Source organism: Notamacropus eugenii, chromosome 2, assembly GCF_028372415.1.
Source record: "Notamacropus eugenii isolate mMacEug1 chromosome 2, mMacEug1.pri_v2, whole genome shotgun sequence".
Taxonomy (NCBI): Eukaryota; Metazoa; Chordata; class Mammalia; order Diprotodontia; family Macropodidae; genus Notamacropus; species Notamacropus eugenii.
In genome coordinates this window covers 210,420,601-210,436,124 of record NC_092873.1, presented here as the reverse complement: position 1 = coordinate 210,436,124, position 15,524 = coordinate 210,420,601, and the positions used below count along the sequence as shown (strand labels likewise).

At 36.1% G+C, this 15,524-nt stretch overlaps 1 long non-coding RNA gene across 2 annotated transcripts in view; it reads right to left on the bottom strand.

Moving 5' to 3' along the window:
• LOC140523802 (uncharacterized) overlaps positions 1–15,524 on the bottom strand; it is a 68,638-nt gene that overhangs the window by 31,867 nt on the left and 21,247 nt on the right. For both annotated transcript variants that reach the window (XR_011973478.1, XR_011973479.1), the window contains one exon: positions 3,692–3,831. This is a non-coding gene — a long non-coding RNA (uncharacterized lncRNA). The remainder of the gene's footprint in view (positions 1–3,691; positions 3,832–15,524) is intronic.

Sequence of the window (15,524 nt, the reverse complement as noted above, 5' to 3'; positions counted from 1 at the left end):
TTTATCATGGGTAGAGTTTTAGATTCTTTACCATTTTGGAAAATAATTGAGAATCATGCAAAAGAAAAAATTCATACCCTTTAACCTGGGTAGCACACTGTTGGGTTTATATCCCCAAGTTCCAATATGAACCAAAACATGCATAGAATTATTATTTGTAGTAGCCAAAAGTTACAAATAGTTTGTTTATATAATGACTGGAAAACAGTTGCGTGAATTGTGCTTGTTAACAAATAGATTATTATTGTACTCTAAGAAAATACAACTATGAAGAATTCAGAGAAATATAAAAAGACATGAATGAATTGATGCAGAAGGAAGAAGGCTATACCAAAGTAATAAAGCATTCTTAATGTCTTCCACAGATAAATGAATATAATGTGAAAAGGTCAAACACAATGACCAAAGTTGGTTTTAGGTTACTGAGATTGTAATACATTGTTTTTCTGTCAAAAAGGAATAAACTATAAGGGTATAATGTTATATGAACTAAAAATCACACTTGCTGTATTATATGGATTTAAATGTTTTGACGTGAAAGTACTGGTGTTTATTGAGAATTGATTAAAGTGACAAAACAAAATATATGATTAAATTATTTTTAAAACATACATATAAATTTCTAATTCAATATGACTTTGGTAGTTTCATTATTAATGGGCTGAAATTTACCAAATTAGTGCAAATATAAGCTGTACTTTGTTCACAAATACATCTTTTACAATAAGTTAAAATGGAACTTTTAGTAAAAGAATAATGACAAAAGTGATGAAATTAAAGAGGGTAGTGTAATAAAATATTTAAGAAATAGTTATTTGCATCTGTAGCTCTGCTTAGTTTCAACTACATAGAACAAGATGTCCCCATGTCATCTTGGGCATGGAGTACTCCCAAAGTATTTCTCCTCCGTGACCACCACTTTCCAGCCTCTATTTGTGTTGTCTTCTTACATTAGATTTCAAGATCCTTGAAATCTATAAACAAAATTCATTAATCTAATCAATGCCTTTTATACTACCAGTTGCAAGGGCCTGTGGAATATCATGGTGAAATCTGGTTGCCCTGAAAGGTCCATCAGTATTATATCTCAGTTTCATGATGGCATGTTTACACAGGTTCTAGATAGTGAATGATTCTCAAACTTTACCAGTCCCCAATGAAATGAAGCAGGGTTATGTGCTTGTTCTCATGCTTTTTAACATAATGTTTCCAACAATGTTGTCAGATGCCTTCAATGAGGATGTAAATGGCATCAAGGTTAACTCCCACACTGATAATAAATTACTGAATTTGAAAAGGCTACAAACCAAGATGAAAGTGGAAGAAGAGTTGGTGTGCGACTTTTTCTTTGCAGATGACTGGGTGCTCAAAGCAGCCTTTGAGGCTGAGATGCAACAAAATATAGATAAATTCTCTGCTGCTTGTGCTAATTTTAGCCTAACAATTAACACCAAGAAAGGAGAGATTCTCCACCAGACAATACAACACCACCCATTCATGGAATCATCAGTTACAACATACCAAGAAATTTTTAATTCTTTGGATAAGTTCACTCCCCTTGACACATATACTTTCCAGGGACATATGCATAGATGAGGTTCATACACACACACACACACACACACACACACACACACACACACACACACACACACACACACACTGCCAGAGCTAATTCAGAATTTGGGAGGCTCCTAAAGAATATGGGGAAGAGAAGAGGTACCAGGCTGCCTGCTACACTGAAGGTCTACAGAGCTATTGCACTGACTTCATTGTTGGGAGCCTGTGAAACAAGGGTAGTCTACCAGGGCCATGCCAGAAAATTGAACCACTTTCATTTGCATTGTCTTAGGAAGATTCCAAAGATACCTGGCAAGATATGGTGCTGGACACTGAGGTCCTTTCTCAAGCTGAACTGCCAAGCATTCAAACCCTACTATAAAGAATACAACTCTGACAGGCTGGTCACATTGTTCAAATGGTAAATGTGTTTTTCTAAAATACTATTTTATTAAGAGCTCACACAAGCTGGTGCTCACATGGTAGACAGAAGAAATGATATAAAGACATTGTCAAGGTCTCTCTGAAGAACTATCATATTAATGGTCTGACAGGGGAGACACCAGCACAGGATTATGCAGTATGGTACACCTTCATCAAAGAAGGCATTCTGCTCTATGAGCAAAGCAGAATGGTAGTAGCTCAAAAGAAATGTGAGATGCACAAATTTAGAGACAGCTCCCTCTCAAATGGTCATATGGATATTAATGCTGAACCTATAATAGAGTCTTCTGAGCCCATGTTGATCTGATTGGCTACAACAGGACACACTGTACATTGATTCTGACATTATCATATTACTTTGGTCCTCTGCAAGACAAAGCACAGACAACAAGAGTAAGTAACTTGAGGGTAAGGACTGTCCTTCTTTTTCTCATTGGTATTCCCAGCACTTAACACAATGGCTTGCACAGTTCTACTCCTGATGTTCTGAACTTTAAAACCTTACCTCCATGGGTACCTTCATCTTCCCTAAACTCTTTTTCATTTCCCTTTTAGTGTCCCCCCCTCATTAGAATAAAAGCTCCTCAGAGGCAGCAACTATTTTCCTCTTTACTTGTTTTTTCATCATCAATGCTTAACATAGAGCCTGGCACATAATAAACATTTAATAAATATGAATTGCCCACACTTAGGAGTAACTTGTATTTAGTTCAATAGGATATAATTTAATCTATGACAACACAGATTGAAAAGTAGGTTATTTTTTGTCATTAGCAGTCAATCAGAGAGAATATTTTCTTTTCACCTTTGCTTTGTGTGTACTTTTTCTTGCTTAATAATAATAATATAATACTCCCCATTAGGATGGGCAATGGTGAAGAATGTGTTCAATACTTTCTATCAGGGCATGAAGAATCAGAACTCAAAGCAATTTCAATTTTGGCAGAAGACAGAATCAGCATTAAAAATAAGTAGAGTACGTAAATATTTAGTCTCCCAATTACATTTATACTTTTAATAAAAAGAAAGAATGCTAATGATGTCTAAGAAAGTTTACAATGTGTAAAAGGAGTTCAGCTATCCAGAGTAAGATAAAAAAAAGCCAGGGACGCAGAAGCAAAGGGAATTTTCCATGGTCAAATTATTGCTTGTTCATATTAGAATTACAGTTGCAATCAGAAAAGTCTGGTGGTGTTGGGGTTGTAGGATGTAGTTAAAAAAGAAGATATTTATAAAAAAGGAATATCTAGATGTAGAAAAGTTTATCCGAAACACCTGAAAACTTTAATTTTACTTCAAAATGTTCATGATTTCATCAGTGTGGGAATTTCCCCCATTGGTATAAACTCTTCTATGCTCTGATAGATGATGTTCATGAATACCTTTGACAAATACATATATAAGCACACACGTGTGTTTGTAAATGTATACATTATATGATAAATTCAATATCCACTTAGAAAGTTACAACATACACACATGTGTGTGCATGTATGTGTGCATATATGTATGCTTGCTATTTGTTTCTGGGATTTATACTTCATTTAGTTCCAATATGAGGTCCTATGTTAGCAATAGTATATTTCAGAATAAAGAAGTCATATTATGAAAACACTGAGTAGGAAGAGTTGGAATACTTATCAGTTTCCTTTAACTGAACTGAGGTTTAACTCCTTCCCTTCCATACCTGTGCACCACTCTCCCATTCTCATCATCCAGTGTATCCACAATTCATGCTGAATGAATGATATATGTCCACATAGTTAGCTTGCTTGCTTGACAGGATGTGGCTCCTTTCTACATAGCAGGAAAACACGATGAGAGTTGCTGGAAACAAGAGCAAAATGGAATCATGCAGAGGTAAAATTTCAAACACTAGATCATTTTTCCACACATTTAGGATCATAGGATATTATTTATCTAAGAGATATCAAAAGCTCTTTATAGGATGAATTAAAGCTTCTGGAAACTATGAAAAATAGGAAAGGCTATTGAAACACTTCAATGATCCCTGGAACAGAAAATATTTCATATTGAAGGATGGATGTTGTTATTTACATTCACACAACCATCAGGGTCCAAACAATGACTAGGTGGGGTTTGGGCAGGGACTTGCTATTAGCAGATCAGTGAAAGTCAGAATGATTTGTTTTTAAGTTAAGATGTGGTCCTTAGGAAAGAAATCTAACCTTTAAGCCCCAAGATGTCTTGCCAAATTTCAAGAATCACAATTTACCGGTAAAGCAAAGCAAGGCAAGGCAAGGCAAGGAAGAAGGAAGGTGCTGAGTTGCCCATCTGGAAGTGACACACTAGGCAGCTTGTGCTACTCACAGCTTGTTATTTGTCCTTTGTTTTCAAAGAGGACCATGATGTCACGAAGGTGATGCCATGACTTGCAAGTGAATTGGATTTAAGTGAGGGAAAGCTTTACAAAGTCACTACCCTCACTTTCTTCTCCGGATCTATCTCAGTCCAGTAGCAAGATATAGATCAGGACAACTGGAGATGACCCCCACACGTAAGAATTATGTGCAACAAGTTTGAACTCACATCACCTATTTTGGAAGTTCTCTCTGTGTGAAGACCTTATATAGAAGTTTTGTTGTAATTGTTCATCCTTTGTTTTCGAAGAGGACCAATGACATAAGGAGAGTGATGTCTTGACTTCAACATTCATTGAATGTGAGTGAGGCAGAGTTGAGAAGAGTCAAAAAGTTATCCTTGCTCTCTCTTCCAGAGCCATGTGATAGTCATTGGGATAAAAATGATGGGGTTCCTGAACATTAGAAAATCAACCTCCACTCCCTCAAACACCTACTTGTGCTGGGGATTCATCCTGCCAGTACAATTGCCAGGTGGGAAAGGAAATCCAGAGCATGTACTACATATGTAAAAACACTTAGGCAACTTTTTAAAAACTATGAAAATGTATTATTATTAAAAAATATGAGCTACCTATCCTAGCTACCAAGACAGATTTGGGACTCTCCATTCCTGATATAAACAATGATTTCCCTTAGCTATCTTAATCATAAACTTCTTGGTAACTGGAGTTTTTAAAAAAGTTCTCTCTTAAGGTATTTCCCAACAGCTAGAGTCCTTTGGTTTTCATACATTTTCCAAATCAGGATGAATCATTAATTAAACAATATTTTCAACTTTTCATCTCTTGGATATCTTTCCTCTTCCCTGCAATAGTATATACATATTGAAACAGATCCAATACTAGATATCTACATTTTTATCTAGCTTCACATATCTATATTTATATCTAAATCTCCATCTCTCTTACCTATCTAATCTACATAACCTGCAGCCTTCTCCATTGAAAGGCACTGTGGCATAATAATTAAAGAACTAGCCTTGAAGTCAGCAAGATTGTAGTTCAAACCCCATCTCCAAATCATGAGGACTGTGTGATCTTAGGCAAGTCATCTAACCTCTCAGTTTTCAAGGCAAATTTTTGAGACTGTAAGTAGAAAGGGAGTTGCCAACCTTATATTGGCAGAAAGATTTTCTCTGTCTGGGGGTTCCCTATCAGTGAAATCAACGTACGATCCCCATCTCTATACCATATCGTGGCCTTAGAGCAAACACCGACTAGTGTTTCTGAGGCATGTTATCCTGGACATTGTTTAGCATAACCAAGAACACAGATTTTGTCTATATGAGGAACCCCACCATCACAAATGACTTTATTGGCTAGGTTATACTCTCACTTGTTAGTTATCCTGGGAATATCATATTTCAACATAACAGAATCCACATTCCCAACCCTCTGAACTTCTAGAAATTTTTACAGCTTGTAACTTCTATCTAGTGAACGATAGGAGAAAAATTTACTGAATGAAATAAGGTATGTTTTTTGGGTTTTTTTAGTTTTAAGATCAAAGTATCAAGTCTAGTCTAGTTCTGACTCAGAAAAGAGAATGAATTTTTTCTCAAAGTTCTTTTTTTGAGCACTTATGTAGCCCTAGGAAGTTTTATATTTAAGTTCTAGCTTGATCTTTTATGCTGAAACTTGGAAAATGAAACATGACTATGTGGTTTATACATGTATATATATATACGTATATATACACTGTATGCATCTATGTGTGTGCATTGCATATGCATATGTATGTTGCATATATAATATGAATATATATGCATATAGATAGTAATGTATACATGCTATCCTATTCATAGTATATGTTGTCAGTGGTCCCTTCCAGTTCTGTGTCTATATAAGCTCTTCTATCCAATTAGCTCCTTTACTTTATAGCACAACAAGCCTCTGGAAGGACAAAAGTCAGTAAAAAAAAAAAGGCACCAAGAGGGAAACTGAGTCATTCTAGGATAAGTACAGAGAGAGAAATGTGTTAACAAATGTGACTCTCTTCAATACTAAAGGGAATACAATTTTTATTAATACTCTGGGCTGAGTTCATATTTTAGTGTGATTGATATGGAAAATTCTGACTGAAGGCTGGAAGAGAGAATGAGATTTGTATGCATTGGTATTGTTATGGGTTATATGCACGTCCCAATAGGTTAAGGAAACTTTCATAAATCAATCAAACAAACAAATAAGTGAATGCATTAAAAAACAAGTAAGCAAACAAATAAGTAAATGAAGTTTTCACAGTTTGGGTTTTTATACACATTTTCTGTTGTTGTTCCAGGGATTTCCATACGCAGAGCAAGGCTAAAACAAGTCCTCTTGTTGCCTATTATTGAAAGGAAAATAGTCCAGTTTTGATAATGATGTAATACTTCTTTCACCTCTTGAACTTCATAGAATTGTATTTAATCATTGCCAATGCCCCCTTACCAGAAACGATGCATTTTCCACTTTTTATGTTGCTTGAAAAGCTTGTGAATATTTTACAAGGGATATGTCACTGTTTTGGTTTGGGGTTTTTCATGTGATAAATAATTACAGCTGTGAAAAAGCCTGAGAAATATTGTATCACTTGGGGAATAATGTTCTCTTTGAAAAAAGAAATAAAAAGAAAAGAAAAAGAAAGATTTGGCACTCTTGAGCCTAGAAAAAACATCAATTGACAGAAATAAGTCCCTAAGCTTTTAAAAATGGTCATTGAGAGAATAAAGCCATAGAATTATAGAATGTTAGAAATGGAAGTGACCTAAAATAACCTAACACCTTTATTTCACAAATGCTGAAACTAAGACCCAAGGAGAGGAAATGACTTGTGCAAAGTCACGCATGACTAGTGACTGGTAGTCTCAGGATTGTTTCCCATATATTCTCTAAGGTATAGATCATAGTGCTTGTGTTTGTTGGTGAAGAGTATGGCAAAGAATAATAGCTCTGCCTGGGTTATTTCAGTCTTGTTTTAAAGTTGACTTACATTTTAATCATGGCCATTATGGGGGAGTTTAAATATGTCTCTTCACCCAAATCTATCCAGCTCCAATGTAGTTTTGTTAAGGCCAATCTGTGATGATTTGAAGGGGAATAAGAATGAACCTTGAATGTAATGGGAGTGAAAAGAAATGTTAACTACAATTCAAAATAAAGAGGCTGAACCAACTGACTGAGTAGTGGTAGAAGAAGAAGAATTCAAAAGACACTTAAAAATGGCCAAAGGCTTTTAAAACTAGAAGACCAGATGTGGGTAGTTTGTGTTTGTATCACAAAAGGGCTAAAGATGGGTCCTAAAATTATTAAGCTAAAAAGCTAGTGGATCTCTTGCCCTGTCACAGAAGAGGCAGGCAGCTAGGTGTTGCAGTGGATATAGTACAAATGCAGGAGTCAGGAGGACCTGAGATCAAATCTCACTCACCTCAGACACTTGACATTCATTACCTGTGTGACCTTGGGCAAGTCCCTTAACCCCAATGGCCTCATCCTGGGTCATCTCTAGTCATTCTGATGATTATCTGGTCACTGGATTCAGATGCTTCTGGAGGAGGTGAGGCTGGTGACCTGCACAGCCCTCCCTCACTCAAAACAAAGTCAAGTGCAAGTCATGTCATCATTTCTCTGATGGCATGGCCTTCTTTGGCAATGAAGGATGAACACATATAGAAGAGGCCTTGCAATAGAAAGGCAGGTATTAGCAAAGGCCTTTAGTTCAGTAGATAAAGTAGCTCACTGACAAACAGTTCTAGAAGATATTGACAACTCTAGAAGATGAGGCACCAGATGTCTTGGCCATTTATGGAGCTATAAATATTACCAGTCCTCACTGATTTCTGGACATAGTTGATTCAGTTGAATCCCCTCCACATGTATTCCATAGCCTCATCAGTTTCATGTTTGTGCTCACTCTAAGTGTGTTCCCATATTGCATTTGCTTCTTGATTAAGTCCTGTCTCTATAATAGTTTTCTAACCTGTGGGCCATTATACTATTCACTGTATGGGGAATTATCATTTCCTTTGCTGTTTAACTAAATGTTCTTTTTAAAAAAATAAACTAATGAGTCCTCTGTTTTTCTGGTAGGAGAAAATTGATAAAGGCTTGTGAACATTGGTTTTGCCAAACATAACTCAAGTCTCACATAGCATTCTAAGGAGCCTATATGTCAGAAGTAACCTATAGGATTCAGTAACACTTTATTTTTTTTTATTAATTAATTTTATTTATTTTCAGTGTTCTGCAATAACTACCATATAAGTTAGATTATCATTTTCCCCTACCTCCCTGATCCCTCCCTGAGATGGCATACAATTTTGTATAGGTTCTACACGTACATTCCTATTAAATATGTTTTCACTACAGTCATGTTGGGTTGAAAAATTAAAATGAATGCAAGAAATCATCTAACAAATCAAAATGCAATACACACACACACACACACAAACAAACAAAAATGATCTGCTACATTCTGCAATTGAATTCCATAGTTCTTTCTCTAGATGTGGAAAGCATTTTGCCTTAGAAGACCATTGGGAATTTTTTTTTAAGTCCTTTTCATTGCAATGAAGTTCCAAGTCTACCAGAAAAAACTCTCGCACACTGTGGTCGTTGCTGTGCAAAGTTCTCCTGGTTCTTCTCCTTTCACTCAGTATCGGATCGTATAAGTCTTTCCAGGCTTCTCTGAAGTCTTCCTGTTCATCATTTCTTATAGCACAATAGTACTCCATTACATTCATATACCACAATTTTTTCAGCCATTCCCCAATTGATGGGCATCCCCTTGACTTCCAGTTCTTGACCACCACAAAGAGTGGTGCTATAAATATTTTTGTACATATGGGACCCTTTCCCATTTTTATGATCTCTTGGGGATACAGTCCTAGAAACGATATTGCTGGGTCAAAGGGTATGCATATTTCTGTAGCCCTTTGGACATAGTTCCATATTGCTCTCCAGAATGATTGGATCAGCTCACAACTCCACCAACAGTGTATTAGTGTTCCAATTTTCCCAGGTCTTCTCCAACATTTATTATCTTCCTGTTCTGTCATGTTAGCCAATCGGATAGGTGTGATGTGGTATCTCAGAGTTGTTTTGATTTGCATCTCTCTAATCAAAAGTGATTTAGAGCATTTTTTCATATGACTATAGATATCTTTAATTTCTTCCTCTGAAAACTGCCTGTTCATATCCTTCGACCATTTATCAATTGGGGAATGGCTTGTATTTTTGTACATTTGACTCAGTTCTCTATATGTTCTAGAGATGAGGCCTTTATCACCAACATTAGCTGTAAAAATTCTTTCCCAGTTTTCTCAGTAATACACTTTAAAGGTAAGGTACCTTTTGAGGTATCCCCAAACATTTTGAAAAGCAGCCTTTCATGAAGAACTCATTATTCCAGTTAGATAATTTTTATTTGCCACATCTTTTCACTTGATCTCACTCTTTGTTTCTACCTCTTGGCATCCCTTGTCATTTTTAAGATCCGGTTCAAATGCTTCCTTCTGCAGGAAACTGTCCTATCAACTGGGCATTTTCCTCTAAGATTCTCCTAAAGTCTCCTCTAAGATCTCTCTATTTTTTATCTATCATCTATTTATCCAATTATTTATACGTAGCCTTCCCATTATAATGTAAGTTCCTTGAAGACAGATACAATTTAGCTTTTGTCATTGTATCTCCATTACTTTGGAAACTGGCACATGGTAAGCTCTTAATAAATGACTGTTGATTTATTGATTGATTGATTTTTAGAAGTTCTCTAAATATTTGGAAATGTGAATGTTTGACTCCATGTAGACAAAACATCTGGAGAACTGACTGACTTTTTTTCTTGTCATCCAGATGGTTTGGCATCAAGAATGCATCAGGGAACTTCCCAATACTACAGAGCCAAAGGTTTGAATATAGAAGGAGACAAAGCAATAAGAATATTGCTTCTGTTCTTAAAGTAATTGTATTTTGTTTCTATATTTTGGGAGGTCATCTAATTCATCTCAAGGAGTCTTCTATCTGGCTATTATTCTATTTTCCTTGACTTTATATTGAAATAATGCAGAAGACTATTTTTTTAAAATTAAAACATCTGTTGTATTTTTAAATGCTCAAAACTTCAATACAGTATATTAATATGACAAAATTATGAGTAATGGTAAAGGAAAAGAAGTATCCCTTGAAGGACAAATCATAGATTTGAAAGGCAGAAATCTTTCTCATAACTTTCCCACAATGGAATTATTAAACACTTAAACTTTATAAGGAACTATTTTTTTCTATCTTATACAAGAAAAATAAGTAAATAACATTTATGTAACATGATAAATTTTGCAGAACAGTTAACAAATATTATCACACTTGATCCTCACAAGAACTTTAGATTTTAATTGTTCAATTGTGTCTGACTCTTCACGACTTTGTGGACCACCAGTCCATGGGGTTTTTCTTGACAAAGATATTAGAGTGGTTTGTCATTTCCTCATCCAGGCAGGGATTAAATGACTTGCCCAGTGTTACTGAGCTAGTATGTGTCATAGGTCAGATTTTAACTCTCGTCTTTCTGATTCCAGGCTCAGGGCTCTCTCCACTGTACTACCTAGCTGCCAAAGAAGATCCCTAGGAGGTAGTTACTATTAACTCCATTTTAAAAATGAGGAATCTGAAGCTATAAGAGGTTAAGAGACTAGCTCATGGCCACACAGTTAGGCAAGGTTGAGGCAGGATTCAAACTAAGGTCTTCCTTATTCCTTACTGCAGGTCCAGGGCACTATTCACTGACATACCTAGCTGTCTAAATAGATAGTATCAAAATAAAAATAGCAGGTAGAAACTCTGAAGTATTTTTTAAAATCATACCGAGTACTAGGGAACAGAATTCCTCCTTAAGTCCACAAATATTGGCCAAACCTTCAGCACAACCTACTGTTAACTTCCTGACAGTTACTCTATTTGTCTGTGTACAGATCAAGATAAGCATGGCAGACCTCAGACAAAATGATGGCGAGTAATAGATCTTTGTTTTTGGCATGTAGACTCTTCTTACACTTCAGTGGCATTTCACCCAGCCTATTCCCATTTACCCACAGATATCCAGCCATTTCTGCTTTCTTTAAGCAAGTCTGTCAAAACAGGGAAGTCCATAATTCTAAAAAGCCCAATTTACTTGATAAAACTCATTCAAACCAGTGTGTTAACTTTCGTAGTTATTTAAGCTTTAAAACTTTTATCTGTAGTGGTTTAGCAAAAAGCTTTTTCTCTCCTTAAAAGAGTGCCAGGGGAAGAAGTTTGTGGATTAGGGAGGGAGTAGATGGATCCTCTCGCCACTGAAGTAATTTCAGTTTAAAATTGGCCCTCAAGGAGAGTAATACTGCTTTAGTAATTTTAGGGAGCTTGGCTTATCCCACTCTCCTTTCTCCGTCAGTAAGTCTAACTCCAGATGCAGTATATTTTAAAGTCATTCTGTTTACATTTTAGAACCGGAAGAATCTCTGAGATAGTCTTGTCCAACTCTTTCATCTTGTACCAGCTCATGTCTTATTGAACTCTCACCCCAGGTTCCTCTGTGTCATCATTTCTGGCCACTGTCTCCTTCCTGCTAATACAGTGATCATGCTAACCACTCTAGGGAATAGTGCACAGCCCCATAGCCCAGAATGCTTTCACAATTCCTGCCTTTGAAACACCCCTCTTGTGATGAAAAACGGAAAGCAGCTAGTCAAAGATGCCCCCAAGTCAGGGGAGGGTATAGGAAGTCATGGGAAAGGACTGGAAAGATGGAAGTACCTGAAAAGAAATGACAACCTTCTGAAGGAATAAGCTCAAATCCCACCTTCTGCAGGAGGTCTTTCCCTGTCACTTCTCTCTTCCACCCCTCCTAGTGCCTTCCCTCGCAGATTACCTTCCCTTTACATTATACATATATGTATATACACACATATATGTGTGTATGTATGCATACATGCAGTACTTTCTTTTGCATTGTCTCCACTATTAGAACATGAGCACCTTGAGGACTGGAACCATGTTTTCTTGAATACTTAGCTCATTACCAGGCACATAATAAGCAATACATGTTTTTGATTGACTGTCTAAAATTCAAAATTTTTGTTCTTCCATATGTATGGGTTAGCATGTAATGATACTGGTGATGGTCCCTTAGGTCTCCTTCAGTTCTAACATTCTGTGATTTGTTTTGATCCTATGAAGAACTAAAATAAAGGCACATGTAAGAGACTTCACAGTAAGTATGAACAGGCTATCACACATTACAAACTAGGAATTGCAAAGGAGAATCAGAGCAAAGAATACTAGCAAAAGAGTCTACAAGTGAAAAGGAAGAGGATCTGGGGTGATGGTTGGCAATCTTATTTTCCATTATGTTATAATAAGAACACAAGAAATACCCCATTATGGCAAAGTTATGGAAGCAATAAACAAGAGTCATATAGAACAGGCAAACATAGGCAGGCTATGATTGGCAAATAAAGAGGGAATAATCAAATTGAAAGCATTACAGATCTATTTAAATATTTTAACATGGTGACTAAAATATACATAGTTTTATAGAAAACTATTGACACAGACTATGTAGATTTTGGGAAATTAGTAGAGAGAAACAATATTTGACATAGTAAAAGCAAAGCTAATTATAACTATTGATGTGAATGAATGAAAAAGAGAATTTAAAAGAAGTAAAGAATATTATATAAATTATTTTTCCAATAATGAGCTAAAAAAATATAAAGGAAAAGAATGGACAAGAGAAGGATAAAGGAGGGAAACAGTACCAGATCTCAAAGTATACTACAAAGCAGAAATCACCAAAACTATTGGTGCTAGTTAAACAATAGAATAGTTCATCAAAAGAACAGATTAAGTACCCAACACACAGAAGTAAATGAAGCCAACAACCCAATGTTTGTGTAGAGCAAAAAAGAAATGTGCTGCTCCTGAACAGTAATGCAACTGCATTACTGCACAAGGATAGCAACCATGGCAAGAGATGCACTATACAAGTGATGGTGTTATAATTATTTGTTTTATATCAAGTCCAATATTCCTTTTAACTCTTGAATGAGTGATTGCTTATTAGTATTAGACATTTCAAACTGAATTTCCTTAAGATATTTTAATCTCAAAATTTCTCAAACAAACTCATTATTCCTACCCTACTCCCACCAATCCTTCCCTCTTCTAAACTCTTCACATTTATAGCTTTGATTAGTCTAGCTTTCACAGACAATGACGCTCCACCCAGGATAATCTGATTACCGAAAATCTTATCACCATGCTGATTAGTTTCGTTGTTGTTACAGAGAAAGTATTCTGAAGGAGAAAGTAGCCAACCACGTCAAATGTAGCACATTGATGGAGAAGCATGAAGACTAAGATACATACATACACATACACACACACACACACACACACAGAGCAGTTTCAGTTAAGTAATGAGGTTGGAAGCAGTGGTTTGGGAGTAAATAAATGCAGAGAATGCAGAGGCAAAGAATGTAGAAAGATTTTACAGAGTGGTTAAGAATGAGAAGTGAGATTTAGTGTCAGCTTGAGAGAATGACAGTACAGTACTTAGCATATATGGTTGTTGTCCTTGGTTTTCAAAGAGGACCAAAATGACATCACCATGATAAAGTGAAGTTTCAGTGTGTACAACTGTGACTGATTAGACCAATATGAGCTCGGAATGCTCTACCACAGATTGGGCACAGATAGTCCACGTGAACATTTGGGTTGGTTACTCCAAATTTATGCATCCTACGTTTCCTTTGTGCTGTTTCAATTCTACCTTGCTCATAGAGCACAATACTTTTTCTGATGTGGGCATGCTATACTGAGTGGTCCTATGCCAGTGTCTCCCATGTCCCACAATCGAATCCAAAATTCTTGAGAAAGACCTTGAGAGTGTCCTTGTACTGTTTCTTCTGACTACCATGTGATCACCTGCCCCATGTGAGTTCTCCATAACCAAAAAAAAAAAAAAAGCACATAGTAGGTGCTTAATAAATGTTTTTTGAATAAATGAATAAGGATAAGAGAAACTGGCATATTTGAAGGCAATAAAGAAAAAAAATCAGCAGATAAGATGAGATTGAAGTTTCCAGTCAAAGAGGGTTTCATTGAAGATGCAATCTTCTAGGGATGATAGGAGGAAATAGAATTAAACACATATAGAAAGAGATTTACTCTGTCAAGAACATAGACTATCTCTTAGAGAAAGTGGGAAAGGAAGAATGAATGTGAGATGATGTGAAAGGGTTTTGAAATGAAGAGAATAGAATCTTCCTTCAAATGGTCTTAATTTTCTAAATTTGATTAATCTTTTTTACTCTTAGAAAAGATAAACCTCAATGAAAGGGAATGTTGCTAAGGGGAAGAATGGTTGAATGTATATAAAAAGAGAAAAACATAAAGAAGAGGAGGAGATAGGGATCAGCATAGGTCAGATTCTTTCTTTTGTTGATTGACCTCTCCTTGACTTTCCTTAACTTGACCCATTCCATTTTTGCCCTTCCTACTCACAACATAGTGGGAACTTGTAGAACCTATCTATCCTTTTCCACTATCATCTACTCACTTTATCCTCCAACTCTTTGTTCCAAAGCAAAGGACCTTCAGGAGAGATATTATGACTGCACAAAAATTAATTCTTCATGAATCTCAACTTCATGAGTATTCTCAGTGATGACACTGTGGGCAACAGAATTCCCCACACCATTTTTTGACAATAATTTTTCCAGAGTCTCCCTTTCTTCTCAGTTCCTAGGATGGTATTCAAATCATTTGTTTGGTGAAAGGTAGCATGGTACAGAAGAGAGAGTGCTAAATTTGGAGTTGGGAAAATCCATGTCCAAAAATCACCTCAGACACTGACTAGTTGCATGATTGTAGGCAAGTCACAGACTCTTTGAGACTTAATTTGCTCATCTGTGAAAAAGGGATAATGGTATTAACATTCATCATACTGGGTTGCCTGATCATCACATGCGATGATGCCTATTAAGTGTACCTTATGTGTGAACAATTATTTTTATTTCTTTCTTACGCTTAATACCAATGAAAACATTCTGAACGACTTTACTGAATTACAGGTACTGAATCAATTGTTAATGCTGAATTCCCAAAGAGAAGAAATTAAGTT